This window comes from Sciurus carolinensis, chromosome 3 (genome assembly GCF_902686445.1).
Source record: "Sciurus carolinensis chromosome 3, mSciCar1.2, whole genome shotgun sequence".
NCBI lineage: Eukaryota > Metazoa > Chordata > Mammalia > Rodentia > Sciuridae > Sciurus > Sciurus carolinensis.
Window position 1 is genome coordinate 126,720,530 of NC_062215.1, and position 22,059 is coordinate 126,742,588.

Sequence of the window (22,059 nt, forward strand, 5' to 3'; positions counted from 1 at the left end):
ACACCTGGAGGAAGAGACGAGCGACGGGTCACTGGGGCTTGGAGCATATGTACGAGGCTCCAAGTGACTGCTCAGAGGGCGGGTCGCATAGCCAGGCGATTAGGTGCATAGCAAGGTCCAGTCCAGGGACCTAGGCACCTTTTCTTGAATGAACTACACAGAGACAAACTGAGGGGCGAAGTGAAGGTTCCAGGACTTCAGGCAGCGTCTCTGAGAAGGGACAACCTAAGGAGACTCGTCTACGAAGGGTGAGGCTCCCAGGCCCAGGAGGTAGGTCTGGGCCCCTGGGAAGGCTGCCCTGCCCAGGCAGCAAGACACATCTACCCTCATTGGAACAGTGAGCTCGGAAAGTGGAAGACCTTGCAGAGGAGGCCGAGCAGCACACCGCTTGGTTTTTTGGTTTTTTGGACCAATCTGCCAGGGCTCCGGGGGCTGCCAGAGAAAGAGTTGGGTGGCGAACTATTTGGATTCAGCAACTGCCTGAACAACGGGGAGGGGGCTGTCCTGAGGAGGTGGAGGTGCGCAGTGAGTGGCTTGGTCTCCAAGCGCCCACACAGAACACCTACCTGGAGGAAGAGACGAGTGACGGGTCACTGGGGCTTGGAGCATATGTACGAGGCTCCAAGTGACTCTTCAGAGGAGGGGTCGCATAGCCAAGTGATTAGGTGCAAAGCACGGTCTGAGCCGGGGATCTAAGCACCTTTTCTTGAAAGAGCTACACAGAGACCAGCTGAGGGGTGGAGCGAAGGTTCCAGGACTGTGGGCAGCTTCTCTGAGGAGGGGCCACCAAAGGAGACTCGTCTGCGAAGGGCAGGGCTCCCAAGCCCAGGAGGTAGGTCCAGGCCCCTGGAAACGCTGCTTGGGAAGGCTGCCCTGCACAGGCGGTAGTTGTGGACTGAGGAGAACCTCTAGGAGGGGAACGGACTAGTGAGACCTCCCCACCGGGTGGGTCTTCCCCGCAGAGTGAGATTTTCCCACAAAGACAGTAAAACCAGAGACACAGGCCCAAACAGGCATTGCCTTAGCCCGCAGTCTAGCTCCCCTTTGGATGACCATTGGTCAACAAGTAGAGGCACCTCTGCCCTCTAGCAGGGAATATACCCCACCTGAAGACCACCACCCCTAGAGAGGCAGCTACCTAGGGGAACACCGAAGTATCAACTTCCTCTAAGACTTCAGGCTACTGAAGGATAAGAGGGGATACACTAGCAATCTTCAGGGACATTATAAGTCAATAGAGGAAATCTGCAACATCTCTGCAGTCCACTGATACCTGAACAATATGAGAAAACAAGGGAAGAAAATGCCTCAAACAAATCTGGATGTTATATCAATAAAATCCAATGACAGCATGGCAGAAGAAATGTCAGAAAGGGAGTTCAGAATGTACATAATCAACATGATAAGGGAAGCAAACGATGAAATGAAAGAGCAAATGCAGGCATTGAATGAACGCACCAATAGACAGTTAAAAGAGCAAATACAGGAAGCAAAAGACCATTTCAATAAAGAGTTAGAGATATTGAAAAAAAACCAAACAGAAATCCTTGAAATGAAGGAAACAATAAACCAAATTAAGAACTCCATAGAAAGCACAACCAATAGGATAGAACACCTGGAAGACAGAACCTCAGATATTGAAGACAAAATATTTAACCTCGAAAACAAAGTCGAACAAACAGAGAAGATGGTAAGAAATCATGAACAGAATCTCCAAGAACTATGGGATATCATGAAAAGGCCAAATTTGAGAATTATTGGGATTGAGGAAGGCTTAGAGAAACAAACCAAAGGAATGAACAACCTATTCAATGAGATAATTTCAGAAAATTTCCCAAATCTGAAGAACGAAATGGAAAATCAAGTTCAAGAGGCTTACAGGACTCCAAATACACAAAATTACAACAGACCCACACCAAGGCACATTATAATGAAAATACCTAACATACAAAATAAAGACAGAATCTTAAAGGCTGTGAGAGAAAAGAACCAAATTACATTCAGGGGGAAGCCAATACGGATATCAGCAGATTTTTCAATCCAGACCCTAAAAGCTAGAAGGGCCTGGAATAACATTTTTCAAGCCCTAAAAGAAAATGGATGCCAACCAAGAATCTTATACCCAGCAAAACTTACCTTCAGATTTGACAACGAAATAAAATCCTTCCATGATAAACAAAAGCTAAAAGAATATACAAAAAGAAAGCCAGCATTACAGAACATTCTCAGCAAAATATTCCATGAAGAAGAAATGAAAAACAAAGAAGCAAATCAGCAAAGGGAGGAGATATCCTAAAGGAACTCTCAAATAAAGAGGAACCAAGTCGTGTCAAAAATAAGCAAATAAATGAATAAAATGAGTCAAATGACCGGGAATACAAATCATATCTCAATAATTACCCTGAATATTAACGGCCTGAATTCATCAATCAAAAGACATAGACTGGCAGATTGGATAAAAAAGAAAGATCCAACAATATGTTGCCTGCAAGAGACTCATCTCTTAGAAAGAGATACCCAAAGACTAAAGGTGAAAGGATGGGAAAAAACTTACCATGCACATGGACCCAGCAAAAAAGCTGGGGTATCCATCCTCATTTCAGATAAAGTGGACTTCAAGCCAAAGTTAATCAGAAGGGATAAAGAAGGACATTTCATAATGCTTAAGGGAACCATAAATCAGCAAGACATAACAATCATAAATATCTATGCCCCAAACAGTGGCTCACCCATGTATGTCAAACAAATCCTTCTCAATCTCAGAAACCAAATAGACCACAATACAATAATACTAGGTGATTTTAACACGCCTCTCTCTCCACTGGACAGATCTTCCAAACAAAAATTGAATAAAGAAACCTTAGATCTCAATAACACAATCAATAATTTAGACTTAACAGACATTTATAGAATATACCATCCAACGAAGAGTGAATACACTTTCTTCTCAGCAGCACATGGATCCTTCTCTAAAATAGACCATATATTATGCCACAAAGCTAATGTTAGCAAATACAAGAAGATAGAGACACTTCCTTGTATTTTATCAGACCATAATGGATTGAAACTAGAAATAAATGAAAGAGCAAAAAACAGAAATTACTCCAACACCTGGAGATTAAACAATATGCTATTATATGAGGAATGGATAACAGAAGATATTAGGAAGGAAATTAAAAAATTCTTAGAGGTAAACGAGAACAAAGAAACATCGTATCAAAATCTCTGGGACACTATGAAAGCCGTACTTAGAGGAAGATTTATTTCATGGAGCGCATTTAATAAAAGAAGTAAAACTCAAAAAATAAATGAACTAACACTACAGCTCAAAGCCCTAGAAAAAGAAGAACAGACCAACACCAGAAGTAGTAGAAGACAGGAAATAGTTAAACTCAGAGCTGAAATCAACGAAATTGAAATGAAAGAAACAATACAAAAAATTGACAAAATAAATAGTTGGTTCTTCGAAAAAATAAACAAAATTGATAAACCTTTAGCCACACTAACAAAGAGAAGACGAGAGAAAACCCAAATCACCAAAATTCGGAATGAACAAGGAAGTATCACAACAGACACGACTGAAATACAAAACATAATTAGAAGCTATTTTGAAAATCTATATTCCAACAAAATAGAAAATTTCGAAGATATCAACAAGTTTCTAGAGACCTATGAATTGCCTAAACTAAACGAGGAGGACATGCACAATTTAAATAGACCAATTTCAAGTAATGAAATAGAAGAAGTCATCAAAAGCCTACCAACAAAGAAAAGTCCAGGACCTGATGGTTTCTCAGCCGAGTTCTACAAAACCTTTAAAGAAGAACTCATTCCAATACTTTTCAAAGTATTCCATGAAATAGAAGAGGAGGGAACCCTCCCAAACTCATTCTACGAAGCCAATATCACCCTGATACCTAAACCAGACAGAGACACATCGAGGAAAGAAAATTTCAGACCAATTTCCTTAATGAACATCGACGCAAAAATTCTCAACAAAATTTTAGCAAATCGCATACAAAAATGTATTAAAAAGATAGTGCATCATGATCAAGTGGGTTTCATCCCAGGGATGCAAGGTTGGTTCAACATCAGGAAATCAATAAATGTAATTCACCATATCAACAGACTTAAAGTCAAGAACCACATGATTATTTCAATAGATGCAGAAAAAGCATTTGATAAAATACAGCACCCCTTCATGCTCAAAACACTAGAAAAAATAGGGATAGTGGGAACGTTCCTTAACATTGTAAAGGCCATCTATGCTAAGCCCATGGCTAATATTATTCTTAATGGTGAAAAACTGAAAGCATTCCCCCTAAAATCTGGAACAAGGCAGGGATGCCCTCTCTCACCACTCCTATTCAATATCGTCCTTGAAACTCTAGCCAGAGCAATTAGACAGACCAAAGAAATTAAAGGGATACGAATTGGAAAAGAAGAACTCAAACTATCCCTATTTGCTGATGATATGATTATATACTTAGAGGAACCAGGAAATTCCACCAGAAAACTCTTAGAACTCATAAGTGAATTCAGTAAAGTAGCAGGATACAAGATCAATGCTCATAAATCCAATGCATTTTTATACATAAGTGATGAATCTTCAGAAAGAGAAGTTAGGAAAACTACTCCATTCACAATAGCCTCAAAAAAAATAAAATACTTGGGAATCAATCTCACAAAAGAGGTGAAAGACCTCTACAATGAGAACTACAGAACACTAAAGAAAGAAATTAAAGAACACCTTAGAAGATGGAAAGATCTCCCATGTTCCTGGATAGGCAGAATTAATATTGTCAAAATGGCCATACTACCAAAAGTGCTATACAGATTCAATGCAATTCCAATTAAAATCCCAATGATGTACCTTGCAGAAATAGAGCAAGCAATTATGAAATTCATCTGGAAGAATAAGAAACCCAGAATTGCTAAAGCAATCCTTCGCAGGAAAAATGAAGCAGGGGGTATTGCAATACCTGAACTTCAACTTTACTACAAAGCAATAGTAACAAAAACGGCATGGTATTGGTACCAAAATAGACAGGTAGATCAATGGTACAGAATAGAAGACACGGACACAAACCCAAACAAATATAATTTCCTCATACTAGACAAAGGGGCCAAAAATATGCAATGGAGAAAAGATAGCCTCTTCAACAAATGGTGCTGGGAGAATTGGAAATCCATATGCAACAAAATGAAAATAAACCCATATCTCTCACCGTGCACAAAACTAAACTCAAAATGGATTAAGGACCTCGGAATCAGACCAGAGACCCTGCATCTTATAGAAGAAAATGTAGGTCCAGATCTTCAACATGTCGGCTTAGGACCAGACTTTCTCAACAGGACTCCCATAGCACAAGAAATAAAAGTAAGAATCAACAACTGGGATAGATTCAAACTAAAAAGCTTTCTCTCAGCAAAGGAAACTATCAGCAATGTGAAGAAAGAGCCTACAGAGTGGGAGAAAATCTTTGCCAATCATACTTCAGATAGAGCACTAATCTCCAGAATCTATAAAGAACTCAAAAAACTCAACACCAAGACTACAAATAATCCAATCGACAAATGGTCTAAGGAAATGAACAGACACTTCACAGAAGAAGACTTACAAACAATCAACAAACATATGGAAAAATGTTCAACATCTCTAGTAATAAAAGAAATGCAAATCAAAACCACCCTAAGATTCCATCTCACCCCAATCAGAATGGCGATTATCAAGAACACAAGCAACAACAGGTGTTGGCGAGGATGTGGGGAAAAAGGTACACTCATACATTGCTGGTGGGGTTGCAAATTAGTGCAACCACTCTGGAAGGCAGTATGGAGATTCCTTAAAAAACTTGGAATGGAACTACCATTTGACCCAGCTATCCCACTCCTTGGCCTATACCCAAAGGACTTAAAATCAGCATACTACAGAGATACAGCCACATCAATGTTCATTGCTGCTCAATTCACCATAGCCAGATTGTGGAACCAACCTAGATGCCCTTCAGTTGATGAATGGATAAAGAAACTGTGGCATATATATACAATGGAATATTACTCAGCCATAAAGAATGATAAAATTATGGCATTTGCAAGCAAATGGACGAAATTGGAGAATATCATGCTAAGTGAGATAAGCCAATCTCAAAAAACCAAAGGAAGAATGATCTCGCTGATAAGTGGATGATGATACATAATGGGGTGTGGGAGGGGTTAGTTTTAGGGTTAGAGTGAGGGTTAGGGAGGGGGGCAAGAATGGGGGAAGGAAGGACTGTATAGAGGGAAAAGAGGGATGGGAGGGGTGGGGGGAAGGGGAAAAAAATAACAGAATGAATCAACCAACATCACCCTATGTAAACGTATGATTACACAAATGGTATGCCTTTACTCTATGTACAAACAGTGAAAGAACATGTATCCCATTTGTTCACAATAAAAAAATAAAAAATAAAAAAAAAAATAAACAGAAAAATCCAAACAATATTTTAAATATTTAATATTTAAATCTTAAAATATTTTAATTTGATTTCTATTTTAGGAACATGTTCATTAGATAAATTAAGTTATTCCTTATCATAAAAATGAACACAAACAGATTCAGGCAATGATAAAACTAAAGAAAAAAAATTCCACCCATTTCAAGGTTGGAACTGGAAGTCTAGTTTATATCCAGATGATTTTAAAGAAAAATGTTTCTGAACTATTACTTCCCAAAGTTCAAAGTTTTAATTTTCAAAAGAAAAAGTTGAATATAAGAATTTTTATGGCAAAGTAAATAGGGAAACTATTTGAGACCATAGGAATTATTCCAGTTCTCTATGCCTTTGTAGGAAAAATAATATTTAACATTCAATACACTTTTTGCATCTGTCCTTTAATTCTCCTAAAGATAGAAACAGAGGAAAATAAAATCTTCTATTTCCAAATGATCAACTATCTTCCACTAAGTTTACAGGGGTTCCTGTTCTTTGTGGATTCTATGGAAAGCATTGACCAACCACAACCAACCAGGTACGTACCCAGCAGGTAACCCTAACCTTGCACTCCACTTGCCTCCCAAATACTCATAACTGTACAGTGACCTATGCTCCTACATAGAGAATCATGAGATGTCAGAGCAGAAACAGATCTTTAAGATCCTCTACAGACTCTTTTGAACTTGAAAAAATGACTTTAAAAAAAGAAATAATTTTCCTAACTTTTAATGATGAATTTAAGTCCAGTGGAGTAAACAGGCCCACTCCTTGCCTATTCCCAGCCACAGAACAACTACCCGAGTGCCCTTCTCCTCTGGTCTATTTACAAGGTGCGAAAGTAGGTCCAGAGAAATACCCAGCTCAATCTTGCCCTGTTCTCTGTTCCTCTCTCAAAATTTGCTTTCAGAAATATGATATCAAAATGCTCCTAACCTAAAGCACTTTCAAGACAGTATCTAGCAAGCTATCAATCACTTAGGGATGGCAGGGCAGCTGGTTGGGAACTAGGAACCACTCTGTAACCCAGACTGAGATGTTCCTGATGACCTCCATTATCCAGCCCCACACTTTCAGATGGGTTTGGGTGTTGGGAAAGTCTTCTGTGTTTTATTCTCCCATGGAATATTCCCATGGAATATTCTCTGCTTGGCTGTCACTGTGCCTCCTGTGGACCAGACCAGGCCCAGTGTCTTATTCATCTTTTTATCCCCGGTGCCTAGTACTATGCCTAAAATATAGAAGATCCTCAATAAAGGATTTTGAATGAGTGAATCAATGAATAAACTCATTCCATATATATATATATATATATATATATATATATATATATATATTTTTTTTTTTTTTTTTTTTTTTTTTTTTTTTTTTTTGCGGTACTGGGGATTGAACCCAGGGCCTTGTGCTTGCGAGGCAAGCACTCTACCAACTGAGCTATATCCCCAGCCCTCATTCCCAATATTTGTCTTTGTGTTTTTGTAATTTGAAAGCATAGAACATAGTACCTAGTACAGATTCTGACAATAGTAAGTACTCAATAAGCCTGTCTATACAACATGGCCCTGGCCTACTCTTTTCTCAGGCCACATCCCCCCATACACAGCACCCTTTCTGTATGCCTGTAAACTTAACTAATCACAAGTTTACTAGTATACTAGATGGACTAAGTTCTGGATATTGAGCTAAACAGTTTATCTGCATTATATCATTTAATTCTCACCAAAAAAGCATGAAAGGTATGGGTGGTAGTATTATTATTATTGCCCTATTAAAAATAAATTTCATGAAGGTCAATATTCTTGCCTATTTTATTCACTGTTGCTTCCCAGATATCCAGAGCAAAAGGCAATTCATAGTAGTTGCATAATATTTTTTTAAATAACTGAGTGAATATCTATTTTATGGATGATGAAATTGAATCTGAAAGAGATCAAGCCTTTTGCCCAAGGTCACAGGAATTATAAATGATGATTCAAACCACAATCTGATTGATTCCCATGACCGTACTGTTAGGGACTTTCTCACCACCTCTCAAAAAGGAAAGTAGTGAATGTCAGATGAGGTGCTAACTTTGACTGAAATCTGACCTGGTCCCATAGACTTAAAAGACAGAGACATTGTATTGATTCTGAGCCTTAACTGTAAGACATTATTTTGTCTCCTAATAAATGAATGTAAATAAATTACATATTTATCAATTCAAATATTTACTTTTATATCAAAGCCAATGAATTTTCCTGGTGGTTCTCAAAATAATAAAATAATTAATTCAGTCAGACAAACCCAGGTAAGACAAATATTTCCTTTTTTGGTAGATTTTCTTTAGCTGACTCCAATTTAACTTATATCTAAGAAATTATTCTAAGAAATTAGAATAATTAGAAATTATTCTAATTGTTTTTTCCATAGCAAATTTTAAAAGATTTATAATTCTGGTACTCTCCTAATCAATCATGACTGGTTGAGAAGGTAAAAAAAGAATTACCTAAACTTTGGGATATAATTTAAAAAAACACTATTCGGGTGAAAATACTTTATTTATACATGGTCAAGTAAATTCCTATAGGATGAACCAACTTTTCAGTTATTAAATTCACTCATGTTCACATCATAGCTGTAATTCACATTATAAAGTGTGACATGAATTTGAACATTCAGTGTTAGGTTATATTACATTGGAAAGTTTTGCTACCAGAAAGTAGGAAGCAGATTTGTGCCCTGTAATATATGATTCTGAAACCTGAGGGCCCCATAGTACAAAATTTCATGTAGATAAAAGTTGCAAGTAACTTTAAAAGCATTCATTATTGTCAGCAACCAGATTTAAGGGACTAGAGAATGTTTGCAACTAATGATTCCAATACTAAACTTTGTACATAACTGTTCTCTCCCAGTGAGTATCAACTTGTTCCAGTAAACTATGCTGATTTTATTTCTGTAACTACTTGTTTTATTGTTTTGTGTCTCCTGGGGGAACAAATGGGTATTAAAAATACAAGCCTGGCACAGTGGTGCATTCCTGTAATCCCAGCAGCTCGGGAGGCTGAGGCAGGAGGATCACAAGTTCAAAGCCAGCCTCAGCAACTTAATGAGGCCCTAAGCAATTTAGCAAGACTCTGTCTCAAAATGAAAAATAAAAAAAAAGGACTAGGGATATGGTTCAGTGATTAAGTGTCCCTGTTCAATCCCCAGTACCAAAAAAAAAAAAAAAAAAAGGAAAAATAACTAGTCATTCTTTTTTGTGGGGGGGTACCAGGGATTGAACTCAGGGGCACTCCATCACTGAGCCACATCCCCAGCCCTATTTTGTATTTTATTTAGAGACAGTGTCTTACTGAGTTGCTTAGCACCTCACTTGCTGAGGCTGACTTTGAACTCATGATCCTCCTGTCTTAGCCTCCCGAGCAGTTGGGATTACAGGTGTGTGCCACTGTGCCCAGAATAATTCTTAACCTTTATTTCCAAGCACATATTTTTTAATAATTACTATGCCTCTAGTACTCTGCTAATTACTATAAACACAAAGATTAAAAAGACTTGACCTCTATTTTCTTATTTATGCTCAGGAAGAAAGCTGATAATTTTATTTCAAGCCAATAAACACTTATTGAGTGGTACTATAGGGGATCTTACTGAATGTTAATGTCTTTAACTGAATTCTGGGCTGATAGAATTGAATGAAGAGTTGGGAATATGCATTTTAAATACTGTAAATGGCAAGAATTTCAAGGTAACTAAAATATGAAATATATGGGCAAAGTATCTTAAGACTCAAGAAGTAGTTGAGATTCAATCTTGAAACCATTCCAGTGTCATGCTAAGGAGTTCAGGTTTAATGCTGGAAGCATAGACAGTTGTTAAAAATTTGACTTAAGTGACACAGTCACATTAGGACTATAAAAAAGTAATTCAACAGTGGGGCCCAGAAAGAGAGTACAAGAATCAAGAATATGGAAATATAAGCTATCATTTAAATGGTTAAAGACCCAAGAGTCATTTCTAGGTAAAATTGACAGAATCTGATAACTAATTAATTAGATATAGACATGAGATTAAAGGGAGAAGCAGAATCAAGGACAATGCCCAGGTCAGCTAGCTAGCTTGGGTGGTAGAGTGACCAACACAGAAAATGCAGGAGGAAGACTAAAGTCAGGGTCCTGATGGAGGGAGGTAGTAAATCTGGTTCAGGATGTGTCACCTCTGAGAAACCAGCAGGAGATCCAAGTAGAAATTACCCACAGGCTTTGAAGCTTCAGAAATGAAATAAGTAAGCTCAGTGACCTAGACTTAGCATCAGATGCACTGAACTTTCAAGGCAAGATGAGAAAGCAGAAGATGGCAACTTTGGAGACACCACCACTTCAAGACCAGGTAGGTGAAGACTGTGAGTCAGAGCAGGTAGGACAGGGCTGATCTGAGATAGGTGGGGGTCCAGTCTCAAGGTACAGTCATGTCAGTCAAAGCAGGTGATTCAAGGAGGCAGGGCCAGCACTTCCAAGTGCTTCAGAGGGATTAAATGGATGATTTAGATTACTTGATACTTGGGGATAACATATTTATTGAATATTTTATTGATTAAATTATTTATTAAGGCAAATGTTTTACTGTCATTTGATAGAAATGGTCATCTGGAAAATGTTCATTCATGCTTGAGTAATAAAACAGTCAGAAGGATCAAAGGCACTGGATTCTACAGGATTGAGAAGCTGAATAGCAAGAAAACACTACCTCTTGATCAGCATTCCATGCTCCCACAAACATTGCTGTATAGACAAACAGCCACAAGCCAGGCCCAAAGCAACTCACAAGACAGCAGCTACACATCTTAATACTGAATCCACCACCTTGTAAAAATACCAGAATAGTTAACAACCATTCTACAGTATATTTCCTTTTACTTTTTCTTTTCAGATTGTTTTTTCTCCCTTAACACATTATTTACAAAGTAGGAAGAAGTCAGATTTAAGTGACCTGCCCAGAGCCCACAGCTAATTAACAGTTGTACTGGCCACACTGCAAAGACTCAGAAGTCACTAACAAACATCTGCCCCTTACTGATATTTTTCATTTCAGGAGGCTTTTCACAAAGCCCTGGATACCATCCTGCTACCTTGGTTAAATAAACTTAATATTAAACTGAAGTAACTGACTGAAATATAGATCTGTCCTGAATTAAGAATGCCAGATGAGGACACCTTTTATTGATTGGTCATCAGCAACCCAGCACATATTTACATGTATAACTGAAATAGCACAATACTTACCTTTATTAAGTACAAGTCACTCTGATTTATTTTTACTGTATTTTATTTTATTTACAAAAAAGTATACTATTAAAGACTCTATTGACTTCATTTCCCAACTCATGACTCATGACCCACATTCTGACAAACACTGCATCCTTGAGTGTTCCAAATCCCAACCACATACACCCAATGCACTGGCAGATCCTGCCTGCTCCAACTCAGACCTGCCTACTCAGAATGTCATCCCACACTGGCCCTATCCCATCCTATCCTAGAGGAAGTTTTTCCTGTCTCCCATAAGAACTGCTATAATGGCCATGACTTCCCTCTTCCAGAGTTGTAGACTCAAGATTTTCTTCCTCCTTAAGCACCTACCAACCTCTACCCTCATCACATTCAGTTGACAACTGACTACTCATTCACAGAGAAAGAGGGTTGGGCAGGAGCTACCACCTCTAAATTACCAGTTGGGATGCTGGTCCTAATTTCTTAGCCTCTATCCCAGAGATGTCCCTCTTTTTGTTCAGGGCCAGCTACTCCTCATCGGCATAGGAACCTTTGCCCATCCATCTTCTTCACAGCTCCATTTTCTCAGCTCTTCCTTCTTTGAGGAGTCATTCCCCTTCACTCACTCCTCTCCCATCATGAACAATCCTTCTTTCAGTTCAGCCTCTCTTTTCACTTCTTGCTGCTTTCCTTCAAGTACAAACATCTTGAAAGAGAGTTCTGTACCTTATTTGGCCACTCCATCCACTTCTTCACTCTAGTTTAGTTTGACTTCCCCCAACCCCCACTTGACTGAGGTAGAGCGTCACATGTCCACAAAGACCCCAAGGTGTATTTTCAGCTGTCAGTTCTTGTTCTTGGAGCAGTAATTGACACTGATTCAAATCATCCTGGCCTCCTCCTTACTGTTCTCTCGCTGTCTCAGCCCATTCCTTCTCAGGCTTCTCTTTTCAGTGCCAGAGTTCTTTACAGAATCCTCTTCTGTTTTTGGTCTACAAACATTTTTTTAAATGATCTTTTCCATTTTCATGGCACTTTTACTTTGAAATTCCTAAATCTCCCTTTGTAGCTTGGGTCAGCTATTATATAAATTTGATTTGATTACTTCAGCTTTTATATTCTTCTACTAGAATTGCTTTCATCTAAGTTAGAAAGACAAGCGAAAAAAGGGATATGTGTTATTTACTTTCCTTTGAGAATCTCATTGGTGTCTAGACAGTTCTATCTCCAGTCCTTATTGGGCCTAGAAGTCCACCATGGGAAGTTACTACTTGATAATCATATTGTCTTTTTTATAATTGCTTTCTTTTTTTTTTTCTTATTTGCTTACAGGTTGCTGTTTTCTAGAATTTGCTCTCTGAATTGCCTCTAAAATAAGTTGCGTGGTGTCATTTTCCTTTTTCTGCCGTTGTATTAATAGGGTAGAAAAGAAACACTCTGGTGACCTTTAAACAATGGGAATCTGACAGCATTATTACTCAAGTGTGAACGGACATTTCCCAGATGACCATTTTTATCAACAGTAAAAACATCTGCTTCAATAAATAACGATCCCCAAGTACTGAGTAATCTTAGCTATCCTTTCAATCTCTCTGGAGCACTTGGTAGCAATGACCTTGCCCCTCTTGAATCTCCTGCCCTATTTGTCATCACTATGGATTGCATTAAACACCTGTGAAACCTCCTGCTTTTAGGTAAACCACTGAATGGAAGGTGACATCCTTGAAGAACACCAGATAAGAAAAAAAATTTAGGCATTAATAATCAAGTAAACCTAGAGATTCCTAACTTCATCTCTCAAGAGCTAATAGAAATCTAATTTGATGCTTTTAGCATTTATATCCTATGACAAATGTCCAATCAGCTGTCCATTTTATGAAACTATTGATCTAAACTGAAATCAATTTTTCAACTACATTGACCTGTAGCACTGTTATACATTAAACTGATATTTTGGCTTTTTAGATCAGTGAGAAGAGTTGAACTGTAAAGTAGAAATAATTACTAATAAAATGAAAGCATTCATTCCATTATTTACAGTCTGCTTTTAGAGTGGCAGGGTCGTTCTCACTGATGAAATTTTGAGTTTCAAGGTATTGCCAGTTTTCAGTTTCTCTGAGACATACAGAGTTCAATGCCGATTTATTTAGATTTTTGACAAAGACATTGATTGAATTTTTAAAGAAATTCTTCTGAAGCAGAAAATGGACTCCATGTAGATTTTTCACTCTGTTACACATATTATACTACATTGATTTGGGTGACAGAAACAGGCAGAAAGAAATCTAGAGGTGTGGGGAAAGTGGCCAATAAGGTTATAAATTTCAAATTACAAAGAGTCAAGAGAATATTATCCACCTTCTCTTGTCAGAGAAAGGGAGAATCCTACTCCTGTCCTTGAAAATGAAAGGTGGGCTTGTCAGTGAATGCCAAGAGTAATTCTCCAAATGGGGTGGCTGGTTCTGGATGTGATGACAGTGTGAAAGTGGCTATGACCCTAAGTAATCCAATAGGGAGACCCAGATACACACACACACACACACACACACACACACACACACACCCCTACACACCTACCTAAACACACACACCAGAATCCAAAATTGACTTTAGCGCAAATCTCAGATCTTTCACCTGCTACCTGTGTGATCTTGAGCAAATCACTTAACCTCAGTAAGTTAGTATCCTCATCTGTTAGTATATTAGAAAGATAATAATACACTCCCAAGTCAGGTATTAACAAGGCAATTCCCATAAAGTGCTCATCCTATGGTGTGCCAGTAAGTACCAGCTTGATATTTATTGTATTAGTTTGGGGTGGTTGAGATCACCAGAAACATATTGTCTCGTGGTTTTGGACACCAGAACTCTGACACCTACAGAAGAAGGATCCTTCCTTGCCTCTCCCAGCTTTGGGCAGCCCTGGGCATTTCTTGGCCTGTGGCAGCAGAACTCTGATCTTCACACAACTTTCTCCAGGCACAGTCTTCCCTCGGGGCAAGTCTTTCGGTGGGTTCAAATTCACTCTTTTTAAAAGACACCAGTCGTATTGGAACAGGGCCTAACCTAATGGCCTCATTTTGACTTGATTATATTTGTAAACACCCTATTTCCAAATAAGGTTAAATACTGAGGTACTTGGGGTTTAGAACTCCATCTTATCCTTTTTCAGGGGGTGGGGGAACACCAACTCAACCCATAACAATTACTCACTTAAGTATCTTGATGGAGTTATTTTACAAGAGATGGGTTAGTACTCAAAGTACATGAAGTACTTTTAAACTATAGAATGTCCTTCTTCAGCGATTTTTCTTCTTTTTCATTATAAAGGGAAGAGTACTTGGTCTCTACAATGTAAGGACTTAGGTATGAAATTGATGTTTCCTTCTTGCTCACGGGTGAATTCCAAATGACTGAATATGGACTCCTCTGTAATCCTACAGTTTCCTGGTTTTGAAACAAAGAAAATTGCCATAGGCCTTGGCAGTCAGTCCTGAAAATGTATATGGTACAGGGTTGGGGTTGTGGCTCAGTGGTAGAGCACTTGCTGAGCATGTGTGAGGTACTGGGTTTGATTTTCAGTACCACATATAAATAAATGAATAAAATAAAGGTCTATCAACATCTAAAAAAATTTTTTTAAAGTATATGGTACAGAAAAGAACAAGTACTCTTACTCTGAACTGTTTGTTAATCATAGAACAATCTTAATTGTACTCGATGGAATTTAAATGAGCATAAGTTATATACTTATTAATCAAAATGAATTTTTCTCAACCAATTTTTAAATTTTTTCCTCTTTAAATGTCTTCATTGAGTAACATGGGCTTTCCTTTCTTCTATTAGCCAGTCATCTCTCCCATAACCTTTTCTCTAACCCCATTTTCATCATGTAAAATAATAAACACACATGACATATTCATTTCTACTTCTTCATATGCTTTACTAAATGACACATATTTGTGTTCAAACCTTGAACATACTGTGAGGGTTTGATACAACAATGCAATAATGGGTACACCAAAATTAGTCTTCAAATTAGTTAACAGAAGAGATAAAAAGAATAAAGGACAGACTGCAGGTCAGTCTTTATTTATTTTTCCCAGGGTTGTATTGATCCACATTTATTCAAACACATTTAATGACCTGCTCACCCCCAACCCCCACCCCATGTCAGAACCATGTAGTAGAGAAGAAATTCATATACTAATGTAAAGGAGGAGACAAGTCAGAAAGAATAAGTTAAGTATTTTACAATTTTATAAGATGAAATTTCAGGCACCTAATTTCTTACCTTCTAAAAAGTACTAGCAAAATTAAACTTCTTGATAGCTCAATAATAAATAAATAAATAACCCAACTATACAACTATCTTCCTTTATACTATAAAAGTTATCATGCAAAATATAATTTTATAGCAAACACAAAACAAATCATACTTTGCCATTGGTGGAATAAAAAAAAATGAGTGAATTAAATAATTTAGAGATAACTTGTTTCCATTCTTATTTTTAACTGCAGTTTATCTTTGCTTCAGAAGTAGTGACTTGAAACCAATTACACTCATTAGGGATGAACTTCTTAAAGAAACTGTTTATTTCAACTTTGATCCATTTAGCATGCAGTCCACGCTAAATGGGCAGCAATAATGGATCAGGACCACAAGGTGGCACTATAAGCAATGGGCTACTGACCTTAATTTTAATCAGCACCTACTCTAAAACACCCAAGTTGGTTTAAATAAAACTGGAAAATCTGAGGTGATAAGGTAGAATAGAGATGAGGAAAGATTGCATAAATGGAAATAAAACATTTATAATTATCATATCAAAGCACATTCCAGGCCATCTCTTAAATATAAGAAACCAATTTAAGGACTTGCATTATTTACTGTAGTGAATCAATTATTTGAAACATGAAACATAAATTCATAAGCATTTTGTTATCTGATGGACTCTAAAGGAAATTTTTTTCATATGTTCTGGGATTCTTAATCTTTTATTTTGAAATACATGGCACCAGTGAATTTATAATTGAACTGTAAGATGGACAGAAAGCTAAAATTATTAGTTCAGGAAGTATAGCCATAACATAAACAAGGTTAGTCATTGAGTCTGTGTAATCTGATGTTTCAGTCAACTAAGAAAGACTGACATTGACAGCTTAGAAAAGTGACCTTCCAGATCAAGAATTCTGAAGCTGATAAGAGGCCCTTACCAGAAGTGCGTGACAAAACCAACTCCCAAAAAGCACCAATTAATAAAAACAAATTAGCAATATATCTTCTTTTTAATGCACTCTCTAATTCTCTTCTACTTATCAGCTATCAATCAAAACCAAAATAGCCATCTCTTGCTGTGCAATTGTTGGAGGGCTTAGGGAGAGAAGTGATTTACACAAAAACTTGAAATGTGCCAATTATTGGAAAAGACCTATTATAATTTGAGAACATCTTAATACTATCCTGATTTTAGTTTGGTACCATGTGGAAAGGTTAAAAATTATGTGTGGCAAAATGCATGGAATTACTTGCTCATCTAAGTAGATTGTAACAACAGGGCAAATGAAAAGTTAGATAGCTCATATATTAAAAATTTAGAATTAATAATTTTCTCATTAAATCAGTACCATATTGCTGAAGGCAGGTGTGAATGGAATAATTAAACCAAAGTAACCAGGAAGAAAGCAAATATAGGTTATATACCTCCTTCAAGCATTTTCAAATTGTGGGAGGTTTGTTCTTTATGCTTTTTTCTTGATTCTTAATCAATTTACATCTGTTTACAATTACACTCCCCAATTAAATAAAAAAAACTCCTTGGGGTCAGTAGTGTATCTTTTGATTATTAAGTTCTCTGAAGTCATAACAACATTAATGTAAGAAATCCCAACATGTGTTAAGTTCTTATTAGATGCTCAGCATTGTGATAAATAGACATCATTACACATAACCCCCCCCCAAAAATCTATGAGATTAGCACTAATGCTTTCTCTGTAAATAAAGAGGAAACAAAGGTATAAATTAATCTGTCAACTTTACATAACTACTGAGTAGCAGGGTCCAGTTTTTAATCCAAAAATGCTTTATCCCAAAGCCCCTGGCTTGCCTTATAGAGCGGAAGTAGAAAGAAGCACAGTAATGAACAGGCATATCGCCCAAGGTCTACCTGCGCCAAAGCTTTCTGGCCTTGGACAGATTACTTAGGCATTCCATATAGTCATTATTAATAGCAACCAGCAGCTCAGGAAGTAAAAATTCAAAAACTTATACAAAGAACCTTCCAATTTCTCTCAGGTATCTTCAGTCTGCATAAATAAAACTTTGTGAGAAATATACTCCAATTTATCTAATAGACTATTAAATCAACTGGCATTTGATATAACTGAATTAAGGTGCATATTTGATTTTCAGTAATGGTCTTCAATTGCTTCTGATAAGGTTATACTGTGCTCTGACTATTAGCACTTGTGATGATGGTAGATAAATTAGTGCTGTTTTTCTTCAATAAATCAACTAAAATGTCGACATGTCAAGTGAAGTTGGAAATTGAAATTATTTAATAGTGTAGGTGACTAGTAAGTTTTCTTGAAAAATGATCATTTAGAGTACTGAAATTGAACATCACTAAACCTTACTGAAGGATTGCCAAAATTATCTCCAGTTTCATTTCATTTAATCTATTCCATTTCTTCCATTTACCAACTATCCATGGAAATATGGGGAAATTCAAGATTTGAACAAAAATTATACCAGGGAAGGAGCACAGAAGCATAACAGAGGTTCCTATCTTTTGGTGACTCATTTAAATAGCAACAATAACAAATCAGTAAGGATCAATCTTCTTTCCTCACTTTCAAAGGTACTTTGGACATTCAGCCTTCATATTTACAGATTGATTAATTCATAATTCTTCGGTGGCATAGAGAGCAGTGCAAAATAATAGAACTCTGAACATAATGGTAAGAAATAATTATTTTAATCCAATCTCTGCCACTAGCCAGCTATGTCTCATGAAACAAGTCACTTCTGTCTCTGTCCCCTGTTCTATAAGAGGAATTTTGTTGTTGAAATTGAAAATTTTTAAATTAGTGTATTGTACTAATTCTATAAGATCCTAAGAGTTTAATAAGTTTGTACTTGAAGAGCCAGAATAATGGCCAAGTACTTGCATTTGCTTCATCATAACTTACACATTCTGCTAGAAAAGGGTAGACTCGAAAAGTGATCTTTGACAAAAACCCTTTGATCTCAAACTGGTTTTCTAAAATGGGAGCTCAAACTATTTCAAGTTAAGAAGAAAAATATAACAAAGAGAAGAGAAGTACTCACTTTCACAGTTCTTTTATTTATTTATTTTTTGGTCATAAACTAAGAGAAGGTTAATACCATCCTGTCTCATTCAATTGTGGAAACAGACAATAATAAATACTGATATCACTGAATTATCATGGAGAAGGCAGCAGAAATGCATTTGTTACTATCTTTCACATTGAGACAATCTGGGCACTGAGGGTTTCAGCTCCTTCCATCATGCTAATCCACCTCTAATGCTTTCCTTCTGCCTCAGCATCAACCTCGAAGAACCATGAAATTCCACGGAGCGTCTCAACTCTGCAATTATCCTTCTGAACTAAGAAGTTAGACAATGCCACCCAAACCCACTGAGCCTTTGATGCCCACTTTTGATGCTTCCATGGTTCAGTAAGACCCTATGGCTAGAAAAAATAAGAAACTCTTCAATCTACCCTTCCATCCAGAAAAATTTGTTCCTGCTATGTAGGAAAGAGGCACATGCTGTTATCACCCATCTCTGACCCTCCACTGGGGACACATTTGGGGGACAGAGTGTCTTCATGGAATCCCTGAAATTTTACTTTATACGTAGACATCAATAGGCTAATCTATCTCTACTTGCAAAAACACCCAGAAGGATGAAGTTGCAGAAAAGTTTGCTGGAAAAAAACCTGGACACCAAGTATTATGTTCAGCCTTAAAAGTTAACATTTTAATGTACAAGATATCAGGTATACACTAGTTTTTTTTAATAAAGTAAATATTATTTAGTGTTGAAATCTAAGGTGTCATAAACAAAATTCATCTGTTCTATTATTGCTTTTTAAATTGTACAGATTTGAAACAAATCCCTCTCCACTTGTATATTTCCTGACCAAAAAGCCAGGTTTCATGGTATGCCATCTATGCAGTCACACTGGGCCCCATGCCTCAAAGGATCCTGCACTTGATTCAAAGCTCTACTGTCACAAACTTGAAATTCTTAATAATTTTTGAAAGAGGAGCCCAGCATTCTCATTTTGCACTGAACTCTGAAAATTATGTAGCTGGTCCTGTCAAAGAGTTGAATTGTCAAAGTCTGTTTTCACATGGAAGCCCACTGTCTGTAATGCTGGGATTAAGGCATGAATTGTTGCTCAAAGTCAAAGAACAAACTGAGGACCACAGAGAACAGCTGTGGAACGCCCACAGCAACAAGTGTACTGGCAGCAAGCGATATCCCTTGAAATTAGACTGTGAAACCTTCTTGAGGTTCTCTGCAGTCCCATTACTTTTTCTTTGCTCAAACCTAACCAGAGTTCCATGAGCATCAAGCTCTATGCATTATCTGTACCTCAAAATCTGTTGCTTTGTCTTGACACTTTTCAGTTTGATAGCTCAGAAAGGACGGCCAAATAGGCTTGCCTGCTAACTGCTTTCAAAGCCTCACATAACACACATTCAACATTTTGGTGGAATAAGTCCAATTCCATTGTTTTGTACAGCATTCATTTAAGTGGTCCGCAATACTCATCATACAGTCTAAAGCAATTGATAGCCTTAGTGCCCCTATTACGTCAGAAAACACATAAGAATGACAATATGAGCAATATACTGTGCTTCAGGAAAGATAAGCAATTCACTAGAGATGTGGAATGCTGTTTCCTAAAGCAATTTCAATTCTTGATGTGGCTATGAGGAAAAGCTATTAGCACACGGAATGAATGAAGTCCAGAAGAATACTCTGCCCTGAGCTAAATCTTCCTGTCATACTCAGAGGCCAGCTACAAATAAGAAAGGAAATGAAAGCTCATTTCCTTTGTAAGACAGAGGATTTTTTTCCTGTGAATTCCTTTATGTACAAACTAGGGATTTATGCCATCTACATAGTGGGGAAATGGCTTCACTAACAGATCTACTGGGGCCAAAATCCTAATAGTTCTGCACTGGCAAGGTCTTCATTATAGTTAATGAATTTCCCCCATTTTGAGAGCAAATAGCTTTTCTGCTTGGCAGGTTGCAAACTGTTTTGTCTGTCTGAATAGTGCTATTCATCCTGTGCATTCTCAGTGAGTTACTGCTCCTCATCTGAAATTCCTTCCACCTGTGGAGGAGAATTTATCTCAATACCATGGAGTCCACTGGAATCCTTCAACCCCATCCTGTGCCAGATAGACAGTAGGGATCCATGACTCATTCTGGTCAAGACTGAATGTAGCCAGAGATTACCAGTACATCCTAGCAAAGGAATATATAAAAATAAAAAATGAACCAAAGCATTCTTTGAGAATTCCCAGCTCACCACTTCATGGGGCCATGAAATTTCCTAACATTTCCCATAAGTAACCTCAAATCATTTAAGAAACAAAAAGGAGATAGAGAGAAGTGACTAAATGACATTTTTATTCAACCTAAAACACACCACAACTGCTTTGCCTTCTTTTAAAACAAATATACATAAACATGCAAAATGGGCATTCTTTCTCCTTTGCTCATTCCAGCACCAGCTGGGAATGGAGCAAAATTTAATCCAGTACAAAATACCTATGGTTAGTGATCACATAGCCTTCACAGAATAAAATGAATTATTTCAATCAGAATATTGCTTTGTTAAAGAAAATGCATCGTACCTTCAATTTTTCTGCATCTCAGACTTTGTGATTCCTCCTTTAATGTCATGATAGTGATAATAATTTAGCTTTGTCTTTATATACTGCTATTGATTAATAACAGAGGTTAGGATTTTTACTTTCAAAATTAATAGCAGTAGGGCTAGAGATTTAACTCAGTGGTACAGCATTTGCCTAATATGTACAAGGTCCTGGGTTTGGTCCCCAGCACCACACGTGTATACACACACACACACACACACACACACACACACAGAAAAAAGAAAAGAAAGAAAGAAAATTTATAGCAGCAATTTTGAGATTTTTAAGTTCCTGGAGAGAACAGTTTGAAAGATATTTAAAATATAGTATATTTTATGGATGGAAATAGAGACCATCATGTTAAGTGAAATAAGTCAAACTCAGAAGGTCAAGGGTCTTATGTTTTC

General features: G+C 37.3%; 1 protein-coding gene and 1 non-coding gene across 2 annotated transcripts in view; both read right to left on the reverse strand.

The window, feature by feature from the left end:
* Window positions 1-22,059, reverse strand: part of Pde11a (phosphodiesterase 11A) — a 378,401-nt gene that overhangs the window by 297,584 nt on the left and 58,758 nt on the right. The window lies entirely within an intron of this gene.
* On the reverse strand, window positions 7,848-7,921 carry Trnaa-cgc (transfer RNA alanine (anticodon CGC)). Its single transcript has one exon. It is a non-coding gene; the product is annotated as a tRNA-Ala (tRNA).